The following is a 23,070-nucleotide window of genomic DNA, read 5'->3' on the forward strand; positions in this document are numbered from 1 at the left end:
CCTTGGTTGGTCCTTGGGGGGTCAACAAAGGCTCGGTGAACCATTTTTACAACCTTAACTCACACCTCAAACTGAAAACCCCTCACGTAAGGGTCTATTGACACCTACTAAATTTAGGGGGCGTAGTAATATCTCCCCGTTGGGGACATTAGTCCTCGCATGACACTTCTAAACACTTCTGGGAATTAAATACTCAAGACTAGCAGCCCATCATTCATGAAACATCAAAATAATGCATCGTCTAAATAAGAAAACATCAAACCCCTCTCAAAACATCATCAACGTAACACAAAGGAGTAGGAACTACTCCTAACAACCCAATAAGCATGAAATTCAATAATTCTCATTTTCATAGGAGGAACTAACTTATCCATCTAAAATAAAGCTCAACACAACATCATGGAGCCAATATGCTATTTCCCTTAGAAGCATACAAAAGCATGTTAATTAAAAGATCCCATGAAGTCAAATAGGCAACTCATACCAAATACACAGCAATATGAGGATCATAAATCATGAAAACTCATTTTCTCAATAAACATAACTTTTCATCAAGAACATGCATCATTTAAGGAAACCAGGAAAAAAATATATAATTTACACATGACTTCCAACACAAGGAAATTATGGAACACATACCACATCAAAGACTTTATACATATGAAACAGGTCAAGGGAAAACTTAACATCTCAAGCTAAAGGAGGAATAGAAGGAAATATAAGGATATCGGGACAGCTCTTTAGCCCTTGGCCTAACAAGTAGCACCCTCACCTACAACCTTCACACAAAGACCATTTCTTCACACCTTCATGAAAGAAAATTTTTCTCACTCTTCTATTTCTTAACTTGCCAGTATTTCACCTCTACCATAACTTCTAAATTAAAGATATTCTCATTTATGCAATCTAGCTAACAAGCACCCTTATCAATTACTACTCAGGACCTTATATGAGCCTTCAAAATCGGGACTAAACTTCTCAAGCTCACTATACCTCTCAAGGTGGAAATATCAAGCCAATTCCAATCATGAACATCAAAACACCCAACAACCTTGCTATCCAAGCACATTAACTCCCCCTTGGAAGTAAGCCTATACAAACTCCTCTGAGCCTTATCACTTCCAACTCTAATATTTGGTCAAGTTATCACTAAAACGTTCACACCCCTCACACTAGGTGATTCTAAACCATGGAGTATTACACTTCTACCCTCCCTTAAAGGAGTTTACTCACTCAACATTTCTAAGCATCACTTAAACACCACTATTCATCAAATCTTCCAACATACTTCAAAACCCATCATCACTATGTCGGGTTCTACCAACAAACATACGTAACCATAATGCAACCCCTTCATACTAATGAATTCCATCTAAACCTATCATATGAAGCCTCATCTAGTCATATAGCTATAATTGGCATCACAACTAACTTTTTCTCCCTCAATCCTTATAGCATGAACCCTTCAAGTGGTCATATCCTAAAGACCATCGGATAACGAATAGGAGAAAGTCCTTATAAAGTTAAGCTTTATACCACAACCTAATTTTCCTAGCATCCCATATCCTGCTATCCGTAAATGTGACGATCTTTACACTATGAACAGGACTCTACTAGATTTGGTTTGACACATCCTAAAACCATCCGAAAAACCTTATGCTCCAATATCAAGTTTGTTACGACCCGAGGGTACCCCTTAGATGTACCACGACATACTAAACTCCGAAGAGCCTAGTACAAACCTCTTAGCATATCATAACATAAGAACATAGGAAATTCTAAAAAAAATTAAAACTTATCTCTACAATCGAAGTATTTTATTAAAATAAGTGGAAGTCTCCAACACTATGTCTCAAACCATCTAAATAATTTGAACAAAACTTTGGACACGACCAATAAAGAATCTCTAAAAGTAACAAAAATGACATAAAGATAATACAGGGTTTCTCCTCAAAACTATGAGGATTCACCAAGTGTACAACTCCATGCTCTTTAGAAACCTATCTTCCACAAATATTACTCAAGTCTCCAAACCCTACACTTTGTAAAAGATTAGAAGAAATATGTGCTAGCACAATTAAGTACTAAGTATGATGGCCATGCGTTAAAAACCCATGAAATCATGCTAAAACGGATATATTTTTTAAATGCATTCACTTTGCTAGTTTAAAAGCATCATTTGGAAAATAGTGTGAAAACCCAATCATAAGCATAAAAGACATCATGAAGTAACATAGGCCATATCATGGTAGAAATCAATCACAACTAGTGAACATAAGGAATATCATTAGGAACATATACATAGTCATTGACATCTAGTGTAAACATATTATGTGATCAACATTTCATGAGCCACCTCAAGGCAAGCTTGTGCAAGGCATAGGTAAGACCCCATAATCCCACCTACACTAGGCAAGTCACTTTAGATCCTCTTTCATGTTTGCCCTCTTTTAAACTCATCCTTATCCTATCTCTCATAGACTAGGTAACATTCACTTTTAGTCAACCACATCAATAATATCAACTCATGGAAACAATTCAAGCTAACATGCAACATTACAAGTAACCTTGACATCAAATGCATTTACCATTTAGACACAAGCACATTCCTTACACGAGTCATCTTGACACATAGGAACCTACCATGACTACTCTCAAAGCCTAGTTGTGCAATGCATGGATGACATCCATACTACCACCTACACTCCATAGTACTTCTGAAGTAACCATAGCACATTCTAGACTTGACCTTGTGGGAATTAGCCTTAACTGACATAGACCGTATGATCTTACATGGAATCCGGTGTCATGCCCAAAACCGAAAAGAGATGTCCTACTTGCCTAACGTAGAATTAAAATGTATTAGATTGGAAGTGAATCCAAATGGCTAAATGACCTACGGGGGCATATAGTAATGGGATAAAGAGATTGCTACTAGAAACCCGCACTTTTCTAGCGGGAAGCTTCCATCTGATGAGATACATTATAGAAATTCGTCCTTTCGAGCGGGGTATTTCCATCTCATATTCAATATCCACTCGGTGCTAGGCATAACTTCCCACGAATACATGATTAGTCCTGAATTAAATTTACAACCAAGAAGGAGTATCTTACCCTTCATCCAACACAACTCGTTAGGATAGCTCATTGAATCATTAGGTAAGAACGGACTTTCAACCTACGATCTTCATGATAGATTCAATTAGGTGAGGACTAACTTTTCACCTAGAATATTCAATATGTGAGGAAAACTTTCACATTATACTCATTGTGTTTATGAGAAAGAACTTTCAAATAACAAAATAAAATCATCATAATCATGGAATCATCTAGTGTAAGTGTGTGTGAGTAAGAATAGACTTTCAACTACAACAAAGTTATGATCCCTTTAATTTCTCAAAAGATTGCCTTATAACATGAACACACTTACACTAAGCAAATCTAATATCATATATTGTCCCATCAAGGACCAAAGACCAAATTTACTCAACACATCTAGCATTCAATTTATTAGCCATGGACATAGGCTTACTTCAAGTAATCTAGTCATTGAATGCAAAATCTCAAACGCTCATAATATAGGTCATGCTGGTGGAGTCTTTCTACAATAAAACCACATACAATTCAACATACAACAACTTACAGTATGATCATGTTCATAAAATATAGACATAAAGCCACACTTTGGCATAAGTCTCATGTCTAACCCTTCCTGGATCAAGGATCACAATCAACCCATCTCATTTAGGATTACTACAATTAACCTGGGAAACAACATGATTCGATTTACTCAACTAATACAATCTAATCCCACAGTACTCATCTTACTATAAATCACCGTCAACACAAAGTCACAATTTTGGGACATGGGGGTTCACAACTACTTGGGGGAAAGTCAACATCACAACCATAGAAATCCTCTAATTAATACCTAAATCAAGTAATCAATACATTATATTCATAATTCTACAACATTCTGCTAAAGTAGTTTAAAACCCAAACTTTAAGATCCAATTTGAGAAGTTAGTAAAATTCATAGATTCATTGAAGAATTTATCATAAAAACATAACAAATCAGTAATTAAACCATAATACAAACCAATTGAATCATTTTAAAACATTTTGAGAAGAATCCATGACTTGGAGTAAAAAGCCCTAGTTTTGGAGAACTATCTAGCTTTGGAATTGAACATTGAAGGACTTCATGGATGGAAATTTAAACATGAATCAACACTACCATTCCTCATTAGAATAATCTTCATGAATTTGATTGAAAAAGGTGAGTTCTTGAGGTCTAGACCTTGATCTCTTGCTCTCCAATGGAGGTTCTTAGTGAGAGGATTTTTGGGGGTAAAGTTAGTTATGATTTAGACTCTTCGGGATTATGAAGTAAATAGGTTAGTCAAGTCTTTAAAACACCTTATATAAGTCTAATAAAATGAATTAAAACGACTCCACATTAATATAATTAAAATAGGAATTTACCTAAACACCCCTAAACTTAACAAATTTGGACAGCTTGCAGGGGTGACCTACGGCCACCACCTAAGGGGCGTAGGTTAGCTCACGTCCCATAATGGTAGGGCGTAGGTTGAACCTGCAGCTCCTAAGTTTCCTCCATGACCCACGATCCACTCCCATGGAGTGTGGACCTCCCTACGGGGCGTGGGTCCCCTCCGTGGGTCACACATTTTTGGGGAGATTCTTTTGAACTTGGCAGCCTTGGGGTCTAGACTTTAGGGTTCTCCTCAAGGACCCTTGGATGGTCCTTGGGGGGTGGGGTTGTACCTTCACGTCTAACTCCTAAACACATCAAGCTAGGCTCGGGGAACCTTTTTACAACTTTAACTCACACCTGAAACTCAAAAACCCTCACGTAAGGCTCTAGTGACACCTGCTAATTTTATGGCGCATAACATGATCAAAACCTTGTAAGCCTCATCAATGAACTCTTGAGAATCTTTATTGACTTTGGAACCATAAAAGTGCGGAGGTAGTGATGTCTACTAGTCTAATTTCTGTTGTAACCAAATTTAGGTTCATGGGGACCACAACCCTAGTATTGGCTTGAGCTTACACTTGAAAAGAAGCTCGAATTCAAAAGTAGTCACTTGTTCACAGAAAGGGTCGAATGGAACTTGAAGAGCTTCTAGAGGAGCTTCTTCAAGAGCTTGAGGAGTTACTTGCTCTATATTCTCACCCATATTCCTTCTAACATATGCTCTTTGAAAGGCCATATGCTAAAAAGAATCAAATAAGGATTAGGAGAGATATATATAGAGTTACACTCTATTGCACGAGTAGGGAATGATGAAAAAAGTTGAGTTTTCTAAACATTTTAAAGCTTGTTGTTCATCAATGTGGTGCGGTTCACACTTATGAATAAAACTCTACAAGACATGACATATCAGAAATCCTTGGACCTTTCTAAACCTTGTTCTCTCAATAAAAAGTTTGTAACTATTCAAAGTATACCCTTGGCATAACATGAAATATAGAACCCCAAGGGGACATACACAAGCCACTTAGCATACATTATACAACATAACAGAAATAAATATTTCAAAGAAATAATCTTATATCATAAAAGATATTTACAAAAATGGAAGTCTACCACAAGTCACAATAAGACATCTACTAATCAAAAGAAGTGATTGGGAAGTAACCCATACACCACGTATAAATGTCTAAAAACTGATATGACATAAAAGCTATAAAAGTATCTGGATCCTCAAAACATGAGGGCTCATCAATCCCTGAGCGCCAAAATATCAACTAGGCATGAGTGCGAGAGGTGGGAGCGTCAGACCCTATATTAGTGAAACAACGTAGGTAAAAGTGTGCATTAGTACATGGAATGTACTAAGTATAATGGCAATGCTTAAGAATTATGATATCATGATAAAAGGGACTTTACATGATATGCAATGACCAACCTAGAGAAAAAGATCAAATGGTTAGAAAACATGAATCATATTCATCTTCAATGCAACCTAAATATAATTAAAACACTTCTGAGATACTTTCGAAGTAACGGTAGTTCGTTATTGTCGGAAGTTTACCATAAAACAGACATATACCATGTGAGATATTACATGGAATCTAGTGTCTATTACACTCCGAAAACGGATTTCCTTATTTGCCAAGGTAAGAACCATGGGTTTGAGTTACAGTGGATCCAATATCAAGTCTCCAAATTCAAAATTTATTTCTAACTTTTTGGATTGGAACTCCAAGGTATGATAGTATTCAACTAAGGAGTCCTTTCCTCCATAGGGTTCCTAAATTCTCCAATTTTACGAGTTGTAATCCCCAATTCAAGTTAGGCTTTTGTTCAATCTCATGGGTTCTTATCAATGATGAACAAATGGATTGTTTTACGTCTTCTTATGCATGAATTGAGATAATTGCATGTTTTTAAGATTAACTCACATAAACCTGATGCTTATCGTGACCAACGACACTAACCTACGGTATGAGTGTTTACGATCGTTGATAGTATAGTAACCCAACTAAAGGTAGAGGTCGTGTCCGAAGGGAGTGGTTTTGAGAATAGATAGAAAAATAAAATTAAGCTCTAACTAGTCATAGCTAAAGACATGAACGAACAAAAATATGGTAAATTAAAGGGGGTGACACGAAAGTGTCAATTATCAATTGAGATTTTTTTCACAAGTAGTAAAAACAACGAAAATTAACAAGAAAATCAAGTATGGGGAAATATTCTTGGGGTGTGACCGCAATACAAGTTGAGATAAATCATTGGGTACAAGCTTTCAATAGAAAATTTGCAAGATAATAGTTACTAGGCTAAGCTTTAGATGGAAATAAGTTCCCTCTCGGGCGACTTACCCTGTTTCAAATGGGTTCCTCTCGGACACCCGTTTGTCGCATGAAGACCAGCCTACGCCTTACCCCACTCCCTCTCTTGAGCTGAGTGTTAGGATACAGGACTAGGGCTCACCCTCTCGGGCCGAACCTCACGTCGACCCACTCCTTAGGCTATCAGTCTAGTGGTCTTGGTTTCGCGACCTCCCTCTCAAGCAAGCCGAAAACACATGGGTGGTTTTGTATTTCCAAATACAAACCCATTAAATTAAACCAGAACCACTAGGTGAAATCACCATTTAAATACATCTACCCTATCAGCAAGAAAGACCCAACAACAATATCAACACATATTTGCTAAATCACACCCCAAGAATGGGAGTTCTTGGCGACACATCAAGAAATAACAAAATACATCTAAAATGATACTAAATTCAAATGGGTATATGAAACTAAACCTTGATTTAAGCAAAAGAATAAGAATGGAGAAGACCCACTTCCAACTTGGGAGAAAATATCTAAAAACATACTATTCTATTATTAAAATAATAATAATGGTTCGGAACTTGTAAAATGAATAAAGAGTTTAGCATTTATAGCCATCAGAAATTAGGGCAGGAGGATAGTTCGGCGAGTTTAGTCGAGTCCGCCAAATGACTCGGTGACTCGCCCTTCTTCTGTCTCATCGCCGTTGAGTGCTTGCCTACAACATTTTCACGTTTTGGGCCATTGGACAGTATAGTACTGCTTCATGGATCTATTCGGTGAAGCACTGACTGCTCCTTTCATCGCCTTTTTGATCCTCTTCCTTCAGGGCTTCGCATACTGGAACAAAGGGCGGAGTCTGTCCTTTTGGCGAATCTCCAAAGGTACTTGGCGATGCTCATGCTTTAGCATCTTCTTTCTTTTCAGCTTTTTTGTTCCTTTTTGCGCCTAAGTGTCCATGCTTCCACTAAAACTTCAAATACCTGACACTTAAGAGTTTTCATCAGATATTGAGACAAAATAAGCATTCCAGGACACTATTTTTATCAAAATAAAGCCTTCAATGAGTCCAATTTGTGGACTCATCAGAACCCATGCATCATTTATGATTTCTAGATTTTCTCATATTATGAAGCTTTTTAATTATGGAGGATGATTTTATGAGGATATGCATGTTTCTTTATGAAAATGAAGTAAATGATAAATGGTTACTTTGAGAACAAAGCATCGATATGTTAATGTTATTGTGAAAGGTTTTCTCAAATACTACTCATAACACGATTGTGAAAAAAATTTCTCACATAAAGGATTCATAAGATTGAAAGATTTTCTCACCTACGATGAATCAATTTAATGAGATATTCTTATTATAGGAAAAACGGCGATTACCCATGTCCCGTAATAATAAGACAAGCAGCAATTACCCTTGTCATATAATGATAAGATAAGTTAAGATCAATGACTATTATGTGGTATTTATGCTTAGCACCAAGTGGATACATGGCTATTACCCACGTCCCATGACTATGTTCTAGCATAGGTTGTCTAGAGACACATTAGCTAACGAATCCATGTAAGTTAGAATTTCATAGTCCTTACCTTGCCAAGTATGATACCTCTTTTCCGTGTGTGACTGACACTAGATTTCATGTTATAGCTCACATGGTCTATATGCCGGTTAAAGGTAAATCTCCCACAATAATGAACTAAGGTTACTTCTAAAAGTATCTCACAAGTGGTTTAAAGATGTTTAGCTTGCATTGACCATGATTAGGATATATGTTTTCTAACCCTTTTTATCTTATGATTTAGCTTGGTCATTGCATGTCATGTAAAGTCCGTTTTAGCATGATTTCACAGATCTTATGCATTGATATCATACTTGGTACATTTTATGTACTAACACATACTTTTACCTACATTATTTAACTAATCTATGGTCAAATGCTTTTATTCCACATACTCGTGGATAGTGATCCCATATTGAAATATGAAGACTTGGCGAGTCCTCATACTACAAGGACGATGTCACTTTTATTACTTTATGTCATTTCAGTTTAATACTTTGTATGTGATATATGATTTACTTATCAATCATTCTTCTTATGATGTATTAGATGTCTTGTTGAGACAAATGATAAACATATGCCTTGATTCAAAAACTCTTTTATCTGAAATGCTATTTTTGAAATCTTTTAATTCTATATTGTATGATGTATGTAAAGTGGCTTGTGTAGGGCCTCTCGGGGTCATATACAACATGCCACGTCTAGGGTGCATTTTGGATCATGAAAAAGTTGGAATTCAAAGCATAAGTTTAAAAAGGTTCTAGGATATCCCATAAGTTACGTCAAGTAGAGTCTTGTTCTTAAGTGTGAAACATGCCACATTTATGAATGAGAGACTATAAGACATTAAGGAAACTCCTCTTCTTTCATTACTCTTAAGTCATGCTATAGAGTTTAACTCCATATGTTTCTCTCCTAATCCCTATCTGATACTTTTCAGGAAATGGCCACTCAAAGGGAATGTGCATAAAGGAATGCGGGAGATAATATGCAATGAGAAGCCCCTCATGAAGCTACTCAACTTCCAGTCAACCATTTGGCCGAGAAAGTAACTAAATTCGAAGTTTAGGGCTTCTTTTCAAGTGTTGGCTCAAGTCAATAGGGAGCATGTGATCCCTTTGAACCAAAATGTGAGTACGCTGACAACTAGAATGAATCCTCAAGAGTTTCATGGTTCCAAGGTTGAGGTAGATCCTAAAGAGTTCATTGATGAAGTGTATAAGGTGTTGATTATAATGGGAGTGACACCGGTGGAATAAGGTGAAATTGGCCGCTTATCAATTTAATGTTCCACAAGTATGGTTCAACTAATGGAAGAAAGAAAGGGTGGTTGATGCGGGTCCACTTGATTGGGAAAATTTATGATCTTTTCTTGATAGGTCCTTTCCCATTGAGATGAGGGAGGAAAAGGTACTTGTATTCATCAATCGTCATCAGGGAAACATGGGTGTGAAGTAGTATGCTTTGAATCTCAATATCCTCCTACTATGGTTTTCGATCCTAGGGCAAGGATGAGTAAGTTTGTTTTGAGATAATCTGAATGGGTGGTTAAGGAATGTCTTACCAGAATGCTTATAAATGAAATGGACATTTCTTGCCTAATAGTTCATACTAAGCAAATCAAATAGGAGAAACTTAAGGAAGGGACTAGGGAGGAAAAGAGGACCAATATCGGGGATGGTGACTTTTCATATTCAAGGTCTGAGAGACATGATGTTTCTATGTTCCGACAAAGGTTTTGCATTCAAGGTTGATCTAATGCTATGGCTCCTAAATTAAAAAAGGATAGGGTGGCTAACCCTAAACTTCAAGGAGGAAATGGTGGTTGATCTTCTTTTTCTACTTGGGCTAAATATGGAAGAAAGCGATCGAGTAAATGTCTAGCTAGTTCTAATGCATGCTTTGGTTATGGTAAGGCGGATCATCAGATAAGGTATTGTCCCTAACTTACTAAGAATGAATGATATAATCATCAATGAGCTCAACCTTTTCCTTCTTTGAGTTCTAGTGGAAAAAACAAGAACAATAGATTTTATGCACTCTAGACTCATCATAAGAAAGAGGGTTCTCCCGATGTGGTTATTGGTATGTTAAAAGTTTCCCATCTAGTTGTTTATGCTTTGCTTGATCTCAGTTCTACCTTGTATTTTGTGACGCAATATGTGGCTATGAGGTTTGATATTCTTTCGAATTTGTTGCTAGACCCTATTTCATGCTCTACTCCTATTGGTTTATCAATTGTGCCTAAGATAGTCTATAGAGATTGTCCCATATTTGTATCCCATAGAGTAACTAATGTTGATCTTGTAGAGTTAGATATGATAGATTTTGATGTTATCCTTGATATTTATTAGTTGCATTAATGTTATTGTTCTATTGATTGTTTCACCCGAGTAGTGAAGTTCCAGTTTACAAATAAACCCATCATAAAGTGGAAAATGGAAAATTTTATGCCTAGGATTCAATTAGTCTATTGTCTTAAAGCTAGTGGAATGATTTTTAAGGGGTGCATATATAATCTTGTCTGGGTTAGGGATATGTATTCCAAAACCCCCACTCTTGAATTTGTCGTTGTTGTTAATAAATTTTCGAAAGTGTTTCTTGATGATCTACATAGTGTTTCTCTCGAAACAAAAATAGACTTTAGTATTGACCTTTTATTAGATACGTAACCTATATATATTCCTCCTTATCATATGGCTCTGGTAGAACTTAGCCAATAAAAGAGCAATTGAAAGATTTGTTGGATAAGGGTTTGATCTGACCATGTATCTTTCCATGGGGTTCTCTAGTGTTGTTTGTTGGAAAGAAAGATGGTTCTCTTCATATATGTATTGACTATCAACAATTGAACAAGGTTACTAAATAAGAAAAACAATCCTCTTTCATGGATAAATGTTTTGTTTAATCTACTAAAAAGACCAAGTTAATTATATAAGATTGATCTACAGTCATGTTACTGATAACGCTCAACTACACTTCATCCGATTCTAAGTGTAGGCGGTCGCTACCACGACTAAGAGTTGGGGTCGATCCCACACGGAGTGATAGGTAGAAATTTGATTACGAAGTAAAATGGTGTTCTAATTATTTGTAGATGTAGTCATTTTTGCAAGAATGAGGTAAATGACAAGGGTTTGACAATTAATGTCAAATGGGAGGATTTGGATGAGCAACTAACCACTACAAATAACCGGGAGTAAACAAGTTGAGAGGGTTTCTTAGAAGAGTGATAAATTGAATGCCAATTTCGCTAAGTGGGTTATTATTATTTACTAAAAGTCGTTGAACTTGGGTGGGTAGGCTAAGACTTAGGTTCAATAGTTATTCTTCAATCAACTATCACGACTCAAGTGAGTTCTTTCGAATCTCGACCAACACAACAAATAGAAACAATGCAATACCTTAATCATTCTACTTTTTCAAGGAATATTAGTAGAATTGAATTTAGACCCACTGTCTCAAGCTAAATCTACAATAACCCAATAATTACAATCATCAACAAACAATTTTACCTCTAAAACTCCTTTCTCAAGAAAGCTTAAGTAGATTTGTATTTGCAACTACAATTCATTAATTAAAACTCAAAACTATTAATTAAATCCAGTTCAAATCAACAATAAAATCAGTAAATACTAACACCCATAATCTTATTGAAGCATTCAACTACATAATCACACCCTGAAGAATGGGGGTTTTAGGAAAACATTATAAAGAACAAGAAATCATGACCAACTATGTTTTCCATCAGCTTGAGCAACAATCCGCAAGTCTCCAAATGCTCAAATTGAAGCAAAAAAAAAAAACCCTAAATCTCTACTGAAAAATTCTTAAAAACAATGTTTAGAATTTTTAGGATAAAAAACCCATAACTGGACATTGTGGGAACTTTCTTTTCTTCTTTTCAAAATTGCATCTATACGTTCCCAGAATTTCAACTTCGAAGTCACTCGGCAAAGTAAGTCGGGCTTTTTTGACCTGGTCTATGATACGGTGAATGTTCCTTCACATCGCCTTCATGGCTTTGTCGTTTACCATTTCTTCTCTGTGACTTTAAGCGGTCGAGATCGAAATTACTGATCCATTCGGCACGTTGACGAACCATCCATTTGCTCAGCAAATAGGCTTGCCCATTGGCTAGCCTTCTGGAACTCTAGGCGAGGTGAGTGACTTTGGCGAGTACCAACTTTGCTTTCCTTCAATTTTTTCACCATTTTTTTGCCCTTTTTGCCTCGTAATACCTTTGCCATGCTCTTTTGCCTTCATTGCTGAAAATTAACATTTTATCATCAGTTTAGAGCATACACTAGGCCTTGAGAACACTAATTCCTTAAACATTAAGCCCTAAATTAGTCGAAATCCCCGACTGATCAACACCGCCAACTAAAACTTTTGCTTGTGCTCAAGTAAAACATAAGTTAATCAGTTCAACAGAGATGTCTACAAATAGTGCTACTTGAGACTCAACTGAAGTTCAACCTACCCATGCAATGTTCAAATGTGCACTACAAGTTTCAAACTGTGACTAATCATCATCAAATAGATGTCAAACTCACTATTCATCCTTAAAATGCAAATTCAAGCTCACCAAAAGTATTCGGAAGCCCTCACATCAAGAATAATTCAATGCCAACACAAAGCTCATCAAAATTTTAAAAACAAAAATTCACATTAAAAACCAATAGTTACAAAGACAGGTATGCAAAACAAGATAAAGACAACCCAAGGGGGTCGGTATGAAGATACCTCACCCCACCAAATAAAAGCTAACATTGTCCTCAAAGTAAAATAAACTAATTGTCTCAAAAGTAAAACAAAAAGGGGGTAAAGATACCCCTTTCAGGCAAAGCATGAGGTGAACAACGCACAAGTGGGACTCTCTCAATCTAGGCATCAGTGCATGGTTCATCACCATCAACAACCTCTAATCCACTAGAGCCAGTCATCGAGGTGTCCCGAGGAGAAACCTTCATGGCCGTCTGCACCATCGCACCACCTAGATCCTAAAGATCATCATACATACCCGCATCCCGGGTCCCAAGTTCCTACTGATCTGTCTAGGGAGCATCTAACTCAGAATCATCATCAACTATACCTTGTCTAATGTACGGATAGCGTCCCATACCACCATCCACACCAAGGTACCACATTAAAGTCACCAAAAGTGAACTTACCATTCAACCTTTTCATCTTAATAAAATACTCATACAAAAGAGACATAAATATTACCTAAGTCATATCATCACATAAGGACCATCATCTACGGGAACCCTAAGTCATACTAGTGAAATGTATGAGTAGCATCCCATACTACTACTCACACTAAGTACTCCTTTGGAGCCATCAAAGACAAGGCACTTTCATATTCAATAAGTCATGAGAAGAAAGTAACTCATAATACAGTCCAAGTATAGCATGCATCATTACATTAGACATTTAAGTCAACATCCTTCATTAGCTTCATTTAGTTTACCTTCATTCATTAGACATTAGATCATCATTCTCATTAAATTTATCATAAGAGGACATTCATACATTAGCCATTAAGACTTAGAGAACTCACTATGACCCTCTCAAAGCCTAGTTGTGCAATGCATGGATGGCATCCCATACTACCACCCACACTTCATAGAATTCATCAAGAAAACATAATGCACATCTCACATGATGGGAATGGGCATTAACCGACATAGACCATGAGAGCTAAATAATGGAATCCGGTGTCATATAACCCTACAAAAAAGGAAGTTCTTCCATTTGCCTAAGGTAGAACTAAGTGTATTTTACCTATGTGGGCACATAGTCATGGGATAAGAAATATGTTCATTGGACTCTAACCTAACATTGGGAGAGTCACCATCTTACCATGTCCACTCGATGCTTAGCCTCCATTTCCATAGAGTAGCTCATTCACATTACATTATTGCACTTGAGAGGGCCACCAACAATAGACCTACCGACCCAAGGTATATTTCACAAGAAAGGGCCGCCACCATTAGGTCGGCTGATTCAAGGTACATTAACGATATCTCATTGATTTTTCAAGAAGGGCCACCAAAATTAGCTCTACTGATACAAGGTTCATCATTTCACACATGAAAGGGCCACCAATATAAGGTCTACCATTTCAAGGTTATCAATTTACACAAGGAAAATCCACCACCATTAGGTCTACCAATCCAAGGTTTAATCATCACATTAGTTCCTAGACCCCTTATGAAAGGCCACCAGAACTAGGGTTCTTTTTTCTATACGAGATCAACCTTCCATAATTTGTGTTGAACTCCCAGACCCAAGAAAGTATGTATGAGCCCCGATGCTATATGATGCGCTCAAACTTATAGAACCAAATTGTGTCCCACACCTGTGAATACCTATCCAATACTCCATATGTAGAAAACCTCTTTTCTTCAAATATTTTGCGTATCCCAGTAGCCTTTAATCTTTTCATCGAGCGAGGTGGCGGTGCCTGTACAAGAAGCACTAGTGGTGCATGCTCAACAACCTATGTTGGAGGTGTCAGAGTGAATGGTAGTCTATCTGAATCATGCAGCTCTTTGTAGCGTAGCTCAACTTGTCTCCTCTGAAAAAGTGTGGTCTTCCTCTAGCTCTGACACAAAGACTGGAGATCTAGACCTCGAATTATCCTTACAAACATTTATCGAAGTGGTGGGCTGGGTGTCATAGAATCCCATGTTGTCGGAGCTGTACTCAGCCGGACTCGGCTCCGAAGGACCCTTCTCTTTATCTGTTCACTTTCCTCTTGTTGGAGGAAGTTTGGGTTGTGTTGATCTTGGCGGGGCATCCCCCTAATAAATAACTACTCCCGCACTCTCTTCTCGGGTGGTTTGATCCTACTAGGAACTTTAGGTCTGGCCATATCTGTAAAACAACGTTATTGAACCAATACATTTGAAATAGGTCATTGAAATTGTCGAACTCATTCAACCACTCCTCAAATTCATTAAGTGAGCACAAGCGCGCTCATAGAAAATCATAAAACAAAAATGCACAAAAATCAGTACAAGTCGGTGATGTCTAAGGTCAATCAACGAGTCACCGAACTTATTCAGCGAGCTAAGAGTAACTTGCCGAATCTAACATAATGAATTTCATGAATTTGGGCGAAAGATAGGGCGATCACAAAGGCATTCGGCGAGTCACCGAATGTTAGAGAGGCTTTTACTCAAATTTTAGGGAAAGAAGAACCATCACCCCGACATTTGGCGAACTACCTCTCGTGCGAGATTTCTACGCCGACTTCCAATTTTCAGTGTACAACCTACGAGAAAAAAATATTAAAGTCCTATTCTATGCAATTAACTCCTAGACCATATCACTACCAACCCCGGGGTACTCAGACTTCCCTTATTTAAACTAAAATCAACTAATCAACGTCTTTTGCCCTTAAAAATAATGTCACCCCCTCTATCATTGGAAACATCAACCATGTCTCATGAATAGGTTCACCATCCAATCGTGTAAAGTTATGAATATTATCCCACAACTTCACCATCTTCAAGGGAGTATAAAAATGATGAGTATGAGATTTTGAATCATTTAGGTCTTTGTTTTGATAGTTTAAGTATCCTCAAATGCCTAATTTATGTTCTAAACTACTGTTAAAGTGTTGATTTGCAACATTTGAAGCTAAGGAGCAAGGCAAGGACACTTTAGGCAAAAAGGAGCAAACAAGTTGAAGAAGTGAAGAAAAGCAATCTTGTTGATTGCCAAGACAACTCGGTACACCGTGAAGACGCTCTTCCAGCTTGACTAAAGTTCCACCGTCCCAGCCCTTGGGAGAAAAACCAAGTTGGCGACAGAAATGGAAACTCTATGAATAACCAATCAACTCCACGATGGCCACCTTGATCGCCTAAAGTCACAGAACCATAAGGACAACTGACCAATGCAAACTGGCAATAGATTGGAGCAAACAGCGGATCATCGACCTGTTCGGCAAAGCTTGACTTATCTCCCCCAATTGCTTTTCGGGAAAAAAATTAGGAAACTATAAATTCACATTTTAAATGAATATTCAGTATCCTGTGATCATTCAATAGAATTTTCTTTTAGTTTTATGAGTTCCATTGTAGATTTTGAAGCTTTTGAGGCTCAAACTTGATGATTTGCAGGTGGGTTTCTGAATGTACTTAATTTGGCCCATTGTAAAGACTTGAGAACCTATACCCAGATCATGTCTAATGTATTTGGTAATTGTTTCTTTATTTTTATGGTGTGTAGCTAAAACCCAAATATTTAGGGTGTGATCATGTGTTAATTTGTCAAATTATCTTATGGGTATTGTTGTTTGATGATGAAATTGTTGTTTTAATGTGGTTTTAATAATTATTTGAGTTTTAATCTTTGAATTGTAGTTGCAAATGCAATTATAATGTTTAGTTCTTTGCTCGCTTGAGAGATAGATTTTAGAACCAAAGCTTTTTAGTAATGATTTGTAGGTATTGGGTTGATATGGGATCAACTCGAGAGAGTGAATCCTAAACCAAAATCAACCCATTTGGATTGAGAGAGTGGTTGCATTAAGGTTTTTGGCTAGTTATGTTTGAAAGAAATCACCTGAATCGTAATAGTTGTTCGAGAGAAAGTTTTTGCACTTAAAGTCCAACCTACCCACAATATTTGAGCAAATTATTGTTAAATTGCAATTACCCATATAGTGTAATTAGCTTATAGACTATCACATCCCGAGAATTCCTCTTAATATTATTGTTTCCCCTATTTTCATTCTTGTTTCATCTGTAAGTTGTGAATCCAAACAACCCATCTGACATTAGATGTCACCCCTTTAGATTTGTTTGTATAATTTCGATAATTTTTATTCCTATTACCGAATTTGAATAGGAACCGCTCCCTGTGGCTTTGACCCCAACTTTAAGTTGGGGTTTATAGTTAAGGATCGTTTACACCTTGGATTGGATAAGGTGTACTTGAGACGTTAATAAAGATGGCACCGTTGCTAGGGAGTCGTGTTGTTTAGAATTCTTTTATTGATGTTGAATTGTGATCTTTTTTGTTGTAGTTGAATCAACTTCATTTGGTTTGTGTTTGTGTTTAATAGAGGAAGAGATGAGCGTGAACGGGAGTATTAGTAGCCAAGTGGGCCACCAAATTGATATTGGAAATCTGAATGATATTAATGACCGAATCCAATTAGGTGCTATTTGTGCAATACGCCAACCTCTTGTTGAAGGGAATTCCATCTTCCGTTTTAATAGAACGATGCAACAACTTCTCCAAATGAAGAGATTATATATAGGGCTAGCCCACGAAGACCCCCATGAGAATATTCGGAACTTCATGGATGTTTGTGGTCCGTTCTTATTCAAGAAAATATCACAAGAATCAGTCTGTGTCAGGTTGTTTCCATTCTCTTTGATGGGTGAACCTACTAAATAGTTAGCTAAGTTATCGAGGGTTAGAGCTGTAAATTTAACTCACCGTACTTACAAATAAATGGTTTGGTGTTCGAACGTCAAAGTATGACTCCAAAGGACCAACCATGGGTCCTTGAGGAGGGCCCCTAGAAATACCCTCGACAGGTATCATGGAGGAGACCCGCGCCTCGTGGGTCAGGCCACGCCTCATGAGTCAGGCCACGCTTTGTAGGTCAAGCCACGCCTCCTGGGTGTGGAGCCGTAGGTCCAGCCTGCAAGTGAGGCTCTCTGAACCCTGACCCACGCTTCACCATCATGGGTTGTGGGTCCAACCACGGTCCATCTGTGAAGGGTCGTGGGTGGTTACCTGGAAACAGTTTTGGCGAGTTAGTTGAGGGGTACTTTTGGGTTTTCCGGTTTTACTTGTTAAGAGACGTGGTTTTATACTAATTTAGACTAACTATATAATGATTTAAGACCCCTAAATGAAGTCATCTTCCTCATAATTCAAAAATCTCCAATCAAAACCAACTTTTCACCAAACATTCTCTCTCTAGAACTCCAATGAAGAATAAGAAAGAAGTAGGAGCTAGGGTTAAAGGAAAATGTTTTTCTACTGAAATTCGTTGGATTTCATTGCTAAGTTATGGTAACTCTACATTAATGGATAGCTTTTATCCATAGAGTCCCTTCAAAACTCCAATTTCAAAGATAGAAATTCCCCAAAAGCTAGGGTTGGACTACAAGTCGTGGATTCCTTAAAAAATGATTATAATGATTTAATTACTTTATATTATGATTGATTTGATGATTTATTATGGGTTTTATGTTGAAACCCCAAAGAATCCATGAAATCCCCATATTCCTAATTTATGACTTTGTGATATGTATAAATTGATGAAAGAATGATACTATGAGATTATGCTTGTAGTAATTGAGCTAGTTAAATCATGTTATTATCCATGTCTAATTTAGTGAATTCTAGATGTTTTGATTGAATGTGATCGATGGTCCTTGAAGGGTAAAGTATGAGAATTATGCATGATTATGAGATTTATGTATATGTTTTAAGAACACTTTGAGAGTAAAGTGATTATGATTATGATATAGTAGTAGTGTTGTTGAAAGGTTTTCTCACAATATGATGATTCTAAGGTTGAAAGGCTATTCTCACCTATTGAATCTAAGAGCTATCTTATAAATTATGTTGGATTGAGTGTGAAGATATTCTTCCATGAATATGAACTTAAGTCAAGACATAATATGAGCTCTGTGGGAATTAATGCTTAGCACAGAGTGGATAGTGATATGAGATGGAAGCCCTCACGATTGTAGAGGTCGGGTTTCCAGGAGCAATATTTTGGGATGGGAGCCTTCACGATAGTAGAGGCCGGGTTTTGTAGTTGCAATCCCCTTATCCCATAAACTATGTGCCCTAAATGTATTTAGCTAGTGGATCCACCTAAGCTAAGAGTATGGTTCTACATTAGGCAAGTAGGACAACCCCTTTTCGGTGTGGTGTAGACACCAGATTCCATGTTAGGCTCACATTGTTTATGTCCGTTAAGGCTCATCCCACTATGCTTGTATGAACAAGATTATGAATTATGGGTTATAGCTACTCAAGAAGCTTCACTTATTATGGGTGAGATTATGGGATCTTATTCATGCGTTCTACAGTTATGCTTTGATGGTATTTATGGTATGTTCCTCTTATGGCATGACGATCTATGATTTGATTATGCTTATGACTTAAGTTTTTCCATTATCTTTGAAATGATGCTTTCACTTAGTAAAATGCATGCATTCAATTAAAATGTCCCTTTTAGCATGTCTCAAGGTTTTTATGCATGCCTATCATACTTAGTTCATCTTTGTACTAACTCATATTTTCCTACAATTTCCCCAAGTGTAGTTGATTAGTAATGTTTCGAAAATACTTCATCCAATTCTAAGCGTCAGTGGTCGTTAATCAGTATAAAACCCAACTAAAAGAGTTGGGGTCGAATTCCACAGGGAATGGTACGTGTTTAAGATTCAATAGGAAAGTATGAACATGATCATATCATCCATATGAATAAAAATTGTCAAATAAATACAACATTCAAATCAGGGGGTGACACGAATGTCAAATGGGTGTTTTGGTTTGAAATTATGAACTATATACCGCAATAAACAATATGAATTAACAATAGTGAGATGGGTTCTTGGGATGTAATTTAATTATAGGCTAATAGACAAATGGGTAATTGCAACTATTAGAAAATAACTAAATATTAGTGTGTAAGCTAGACTATAGAGGTAAACATTCTCTCGAACAATTTACCCCGAATAAAGTTGATTTCTCCCGAACATCAACAAGCATGCGAAATAAGAACAATCCACAGCTTAGTCCATTCACTCTCTCGAGCTGAATGTGTGGAAAAGGGTTTAGGAATCACTCTCTCGAGGTGAACCCATGTTAACCCAATACCCACAGACCATCAATCAAACACCTTATTTCTAAAACATGTCTCTCGAGTAAGCCAAGAACACATAGGTAGAACTAAATTTGCAAGTACAATTCTTAAATTAAACCACAATAAATGATTGAACTCATTTCTAAATAGCATTTAAACTAACCATTAGCAATACCCATAAACTAAATCAGCACATAATCACATAATCACACCCCAAGAATTTGGGTTTTAGCTAGACATCATAAAAAGATAAAAATCGTTACCAAAATGAGTTTCCATCAACTGGGTAACACTGATTTCGTCCTTACAATGCTCCAATTCAAAGAATCTCAAACAACCACTTCCAATTTATTAGAAGTAAAAACATCAATTCTTCACAACATAGGAAAAACTAGAGAAAATATGTCTCACAGTTCAAAACATAATAATAGACTAAGGTAGTATGATATCAAATACTTAACCAAATGTTCAAATTGTATTTATAGTCGCCGATAATGTGTTGCGAAGACTGACTCGCGAAGTAAGTCGGGCTCGCCGAACCACTCGGCAATCCACCCTTTGGTCATTTCCATCGCCCTTTTGCCTTGGCATTCAGCAACCTCAAGGTCTGTAACTTTGGGCTATCTAACTTTACATCGCGGAACCACTCGACGATTCACCGACTACTCCTTTCTTTCATCAACTTGGTTATTTCCTTCAGGTCTTAGTACACTTGAACTTTAGGTGGTCAAGTAGCTATTCAACGACTCACCAACTGGACTTGGCGATCACCAGGCTTACATATCTACATTCTTTCTCTTGCTTCGTTCCTTTTTGCAAAATACTGTCCTTGCTTTGTTCCTTAATCCATATACCTGAAAATCAAGGGTTTTACATCAGTTATTTGCACAAAATAAGCATTTGAGGACACTAAGCCTATTTAAATAAACCCCTAAATGAGTCCAAATCTCGGACTCATCAGCACCCCCAACTTAAACATTTTCTTGTACTCAAGTAATCCTCAAGTTCAGCAGTTCAAAAAAGATGTCTCAAACAGTGATACAAAAGATAGAATCATATATGCACACAACAAGACTCAACATACTCATGCAACGATCAATTGTGCATTCAAAGATTCAAGTTGTGACTCACCATTATCAAATATTCTGAAGTTCACAATACTTGCTTCAAATGCAAGTTCAAGCTCAACAAAGGTGCTCAAATGCCCTCACCACAAAGATGATTCTATATTCACACACATTGGTTCAACACTTTATAGCTCTGGAATCACATACAGCTCTCACACTCACAATAATGAACACATGCATGACTTTACCCATAGGTTTGCCCCTATTTTCCAATCAACAATCGCTTCAGCTCACTTAAGATCAAAAAGGTTTTTTCTGAGCTTGTAACGGGGTTGAGTGTAAAGGTATGGTCATTTAGGCTTAGTAGCTGCTATCCTTATAAAATGTGGTGTGAACATCACTTTCTTTCCTTCTCTTTAACATTTTCATTCATGCTCAAAATTCAACCCATTATTTTTGCAATTTTCACTACTTTATTTCACAACATTTTCATTGTTTTTCTTTTTCATTTTTATTTTGCCTTTTCTTTTGTTTGGAGGGTTTCATTTTTTTCACAACCATGGGTCAAGGGGGATTTTTTCACTACTTTTGGCCTAAGTTGGCTAATCAAACAAACCACACTTCATGAGGACTATGGGTGAATGGATAAAGAGAGGTCTCATTTGCTCAAGTTTCTTCCAAGAAAAGAATAAGGCTCAAGGGGAGTTCAAAATTGTTGCCTAAGATCATGTCAAGAGATTGCATCACTTAGTCAACTTAACAAACGGGGTAAATTATAGGTGTCATCACACAAGGTTCACGGTAAGCTCATCACACAAGGCCTTTGCACCAATATCAAACAAGATTCAACACTTCCGCTAGCGTTCAATGTTCATCACAAGAGACTCCATTTGATATCCGGCTAGTTACAAAGAGATGCAAAAAGTTCACATATTATCTTGCAACTTCATTTGGCCTCATCGTAGCCGCACATTCATTTTTGTTAAATTAAGAGCACTATTCAAGTCATCGGTATTGATCATAACCGATAATCAAACTTGCACAAGAACAACCATAATCAAACAGAACAAGAGGTGGCAAATAATATTTTTTAAGAAAGGGTCAAAACCATTTACATTCAAAACAAGGAGACATAATCTCAATCATCCACAAAACAGTGTCAAAATACAATTTTCAGCTTTTCAGCACAAAAACCTAATAGATAAACTAAAATGATAATCACAAGAGGTAGGTATGAAAATTCCTCACACCTAACACAATTAAAAGAAGTAGTCCTTAAATGCATCAAAATAGTAACAAAAAATCAATAGAAAATGACAGAGAGGGAGGTAAAGAAAATTCCTTTCTACACAGTCGCTCCTTTTGTCAGGCCATCATTACCCAGTGCAACACTCTGATCTTAGGCATCAGTGCCCAGGGTATCAATAACTCTAGATCCAGCCATAGTGGTGACTGCCAATGAAATCTGCACAGTTGAATCTATCATCGCCTCCTCAACCTCTGTCAGTTCCTCATACGTAGCCTCCTCATCGACACCAAGCTGCTCCTCATCAGTCTCAACCTCTGACTCTCACTACAGAAAAAATGTTAATTACATGGGGATTTTCCTAGGGATTAGAATGAAAATCTGCAGGATTATTTTCCTGCAAATTTTCATACTAATCCCCAAGAAAATACCCATGTAATTCACCTTTTTTCTTGTAGTGTCTGCAACAACCATTTCTTCAACTCGAACATCATTTACGGTGGTAGCCAGAGGCACATA

This window comes from Solanum stenotomum, chromosome 3 (genome assembly GCF_019186545.1).
Source record: "Solanum stenotomum isolate F172 chromosome 3, ASM1918654v1, whole genome shotgun sequence".
NCBI classification, from domain to species: Eukaryota; Viridiplantae; Streptophyta; class Magnoliopsida; order Solanales; family Solanaceae; genus Solanum; species Solanum stenotomum.